Source organism: Hylobates moloch, unplaced genomic scaffold (genome assembly GCF_009828535.3).
Source record: "Hylobates moloch isolate HMO894 unplaced genomic scaffold, HMol_V3 SCAFFOLD_7, whole genome shotgun sequence".
Classification (NCBI taxonomy): domain Eukaryota; kingdom Metazoa; phylum Chordata; class Mammalia; order Primates; family Hylobatidae; genus Hylobates; species Hylobates moloch.
The window spans coordinates 36,577,685-36,582,387 of NW_026652282.1; the positions used below are offsets into that span (position 1 = coordinate 36,577,685).

The 4,703-nt window shown below is 44.4% G+C and overlaps 1 pseudogene; it reads left to right on the top strand.

Moving 5' to 3' along the window:
• The first annotated feature begins 3,500 nt into the window (after window positions 1-3,500).
• Window positions 3,501-4,260, top strand: LOC116811266 (chloride intracellular channel protein 4-like; annotated as a pseudogene).
• Window positions 4,261-4,703: the final 443 nt, after the last annotated feature.

Here is a 4,703-nt window from a genome sequence, read left to right on the forward strand (position 1 = left end):
TCTCTTCTTGTTTGTTTGTGTGGGCTCTAAAGAGAAGTCTAATGTGATCCTTATCTTTGCTCCTCTGTAGGTAAGGTGTTTTTCCCCTCTGGCTTCTTAGAAGATTTTATCTTTGATTTTCTTTCTTTTTTTTTTTCTTTAATTCAGAAGTAGCCTTGCTCTGTCGCCCAGGCTGGAGTGCAGTGGCATGATCTCGGCTCACCGCAACCTCTGCCTCCCGGGTTCAAGCAATACTCCTGTCCAAGATTCTCCTGTCTCAGCTTCCCAAGTAGCTAGGATTATAGGCACCCGCCACCATACCTTGCTAATTTTTTGTATTTTTAGTAGATAGGGGGTTTTACCATATTGGTCAGGCTGGTCTCGAACTCCTGACCTCAGGGTGGTCCACCCACCTCGGCCTCCCAAAGTGCTGGGATTACAGGCGTGAGCCACTGCGCCTGGCCAATTTGAAACTTTTAGTAGCCTGCAGTAGAGTCATTGGGGGTACCTCTTTAACTTGGCCCTGGCTCTCTTGATTCTAGAAAGCTCTGTGTGGAAACAGGGCCCTTTCACATGCTTTAGAGAAGCTACTTTAATTACTAAAAATGATTTAGAAGTTTAGCATTTTAGCAGATTTTTCTAAAATATTCCAAAGAACTCTGTAATAGAGACTAGATTATAAATAATTCTCTTATAATTTTGTTTATACTGTTGATTTGAATATGCTTTCTTTTTTTTCTTTCCCCCAATGATAGGATAAGCATAAAATTCAAGACAGTTGCTGTCTAGAATATCATGTTCTAATTTAGTGAGATCCAAATTAATGATGTTATAGTAGATGAATTGGTAGCAAATGAGCATATTTGCTTATGGGCTTTAAAAGTGTTTACTTTTTCTGAGATAAGTAGTAATATTTCCAAATTAGAGTAGACTTTGAAGAAACTCTAGCAAAAGGAAGAGTTGGTTGAAAATCTCCCTTTTTACAAGACATCTAGGCTAGTCAAGAAGAAATAACAGTGCTAAGGCAGAAAGCAGGACAGAACTGAAGCTTCTCCAGGCTGCAGTCATGTAGAGAATTTGACTTGATGTCTGACTTAAATTAGCAAATGGTTGGTCTGGGTGACTGCAGCGCAGTTTTGATTGTGAATATGGCTGGAAAATTTGGAATCCTCCAGACGGTATGTAGATATATATCTGAGATATACCACTGCTAAGGAGCAATGGATTTACTAGAACTAGCATAGGGTCAGGAATAAGGCATAATCTGTGCCACAAACTGGTGATATCTCCTCCTGGGAAAACATGTACTTCTTAGGCCTAGATGAAATAAACACGATTTCGCTAGTAAAAACAAAAGGATCAAATTATTTTGCGCTATGGTGGTTTACATAAAATATATAAGGTACAGCCTTATATTTTATTTTATTTTTTAAAAAGCCCTAAAGATCTAAAAACTCTACAGTAAAAGGAGTTAAATAATACCTAAAACACTGGCTAATAGACTCTGGTGGAATATTAATAGTGATGTCCCCTGGGGTAAGGTAAGGTGGAGATGCAGAGAGGCAGGTTGGTCTGGGGTCAGCTCTGGGGTCCCTCCAGCACTTTTCAGGTCTTACTCCTCAAATCTTTATTTTTATTTTTTATTTTGTTATTGTTGTTGTTTGTTTTGAGATGGAGTTTCGCTCTTTTGCTCTTGCTGCCCAGGCTGGAGTGCAATGGCGTGATCTCGGCTGACTGCAACCTCTGCCTCCTGGGTTCAAGCGATTCTCCTGCCTCACCCTCCCAAGTAGCTGGGATTACGGGCATGCGCCAACACATCCGGCTAATTTTTGTATTTTTAGTAGAGACGGAGTTTCGCCATGTTGGCCAGGTTGGTCTCAAACTCCTGACCTCAGTGATCCACCCGCCTCTGCCTCCCAAAGTGCTAGGATTACAGGCGTGAGCCACTGCGCCTGGCCCTGCTTTTTGGTTTTTTTTGAGACAAGGCCTGGTTCTGTCGCTCAGGCTGGAGTGCGGTGGTGTGATTTTGGTTCACTACAGCCTCAGCCTCCCCAGTAGCTGGGACTACCGGCATGTGCCACCATTCCTGGCTAATTTATTATTATTTTTTATAGTGATGGGGTCTCCCTATGTTGCCAAGACTGGTCTCAAACTCCTGAGCTCAAGTGATCCTCCCACCTCGTCCTTCCAAAGTGGTGGTATTACAGGCCCTGGCTGGTCCTTGCTCTCTCAGCGACCCCTCCTTTTTGCTCCTACCCCAGATTTCTTCTTAGGGTTTCCTGCAAAGCCATCCAGTTTGATGCCCAGGCCCTGGGGGCTCAGCTTCCACCACTTGGGCCTCTCAAGTTTCTTTTGAAAATCAGAATAAGAAAGATTTCATCTCATTGCATATCTTTATTTCGTTTGTGTTTTTCTTGGCTTTCTAAATTGCTGGGGGGATTTTTTAAAATCTTCTTGTTTTTTAACTAGAGAAACTAACAAAATATACACAGACTCTCAAATGACACTACAGGTACCTTCATGGCTTTGCCTTTAATTATTTATTATTACCTTATCCCTCTTCACAGGGGCAAACCCATGCTTTATGAAGCCTGATGCTTACACAGTTATGGGAGCCTTCTTTGAAAAAAAAATTCAAAATTACAAATGCAAAATTAGGTACAAAAAGGAATATTTACAATGAGAAATCACCACAAATGGCAAGATTTAAACAGCTGGCAAATTAAACAGTGCAAAATCCAGGATCAAAATTTCTTTTTTTCTTTTTTTTTCTTTTTTCTTTTTTATTTTTTTGAGATAATGTCTTGCTCTGTCGCCCAGGCTGGATCATGGTCCACTCAGGGTTTCACCGTTTAGCCAGTATGGTCTCTATCTCCTGACCTGGTGATCCGCCCGCCTCAGCCTCCCAAAGTGCTGGGATTACAGGCGCCACCGCGCCTGGCCTTTTCTTATTAATAATTTAGAAATGTTTATTCAGCTTCACAACTTGTTAGTAATATCAAGTACTTTTTGTTTTGTTTTGTTTTTGAGATGGAGTCTTGCTCTGTCCCCCAGGCTGGAGTGCAGTGGCACAATCTCGGCTCACTGGAAGCTCCGCCTCCTGGGTTCAAGCGATTCTCCTGCCCCAGCCTCCTGAGTAGCTAGGATTACAGGCGCCCACCACCACGCCCAGCCGATTTTTTTTTGTATTTTTAGTAGAGATGGGGTTTCACCATGTTGGCCAGGCTGGTCTCGAACTCCTGACCTTGTGATCCGCCCACCTCGGCCTCCCACTGGGATAACAGGCGTAAGCCACCGCGCCTGGCCAATATCAAGTACGTTTTTAAGATAATCAACTTTGGTCGTGCGCGGGGCGTGGGGAGGTGCTGAGGAGCCGAGGCCGCAGCCAGCTAGAGGCCGTACTGTCCCGCGAGCACTGCGGCGGGAGCCGGCAGTCGGAGCAGCCTTGGAGCAGGAGCAGAAGCAGAAGCAGCAGCAGCAGCAGCAGCCGTCGCCGTTCGCGGAGCGCAGCCGAGCCGGCCATGGCGTTGTCGATGCCGCTGAAGGGGCTGAAGGAGGAGGACAAAGAGCCCCTCATTGAGCTCCTCGTCAAAGCTGGCAGTGATGGTGAAAGCATAGGAAACTGCCCCTTTTTCCCAGAGGTTCTTCATGATTCGTTGACTCAGAGGACTTGTATTTAGTGTCACAACTGTTGACCTGAAAAGGAAGCCTGCAGACCTTTAGAACTTAGCTCCCAGGACCCACCCACCATTTATACGTTTCAACAGTGAAGTCACAACGGATGTAAGTAAGATTGAGGAATTTCTTGAAGAAGTCTTATGCCCTTCCAAGTACTTAAAGCTTTCACCAAAACACCCGGAATCAAATACTTCTGGAATGGACATCTTTGCCAAATTCTCTGCATTTATCAAGAATTGAAGGTGAGAGGCTAATGAAGCACCGGAGAAGGATCTCCTGAAAACCCTGCAGAAACTGGATAAATATCTGAATTCTCCTCTCCCTGATGAAATTGATGAAAATAGTATAGAGGACATTAAGTTTTCTGCACGTAAATTTCTGGATGGCAATGAAATGACATTAGCTGATTGCAGCCTGCTGCCCAAACTGCATATTGTCAAGGTGGTGGCCAAAAAATATCACAACTTTGATATTCCAACAGAGATGACTGGCATCTGGAGATACCTAACTAATGCATACAGTAGGGATGAGTTCATCAATACCTGTCCCAGTGATAAGGAGGTTGAAATAGCATATAGTGATGCCAAAAGACCCACCAAGTAAAATCGCATTTATGAAAGAGATGTCTTCATGTCTTCCCCTAAGAACATGCTTTTCCTAACAGGCTACTCTTCTTCTTATAGAGCAGAAATTGTATTTTACACGAACATGCAGTTATTGAGGATTAGGATCAAGGATAGACAAGGTATAGTAGTTTTCTTAAAATATACACTCCTTGACCAGGTGTGGTGGCTCATGCCTATAATCCCAGCACTTTGGGAGGCCGAGGCAGGCAGATCACCTGAGGTCAGGAGTTCAAGACCAGCCTGGCCAACATGGTGAAACCCCGTCTCTACTAAAAAAAAAAAATTAGCAGGACGAGGTGGCGCACGCCTGTAATCCCAGCTACTTGGGAGGCTGCAGCTGGAGAATCGCTTGAACCCGGGAGGCAGAGGTTGCAGTGAGCCGAGTTCGAGCCATTGCACTCCAGCCTGGGCGACAGAGCG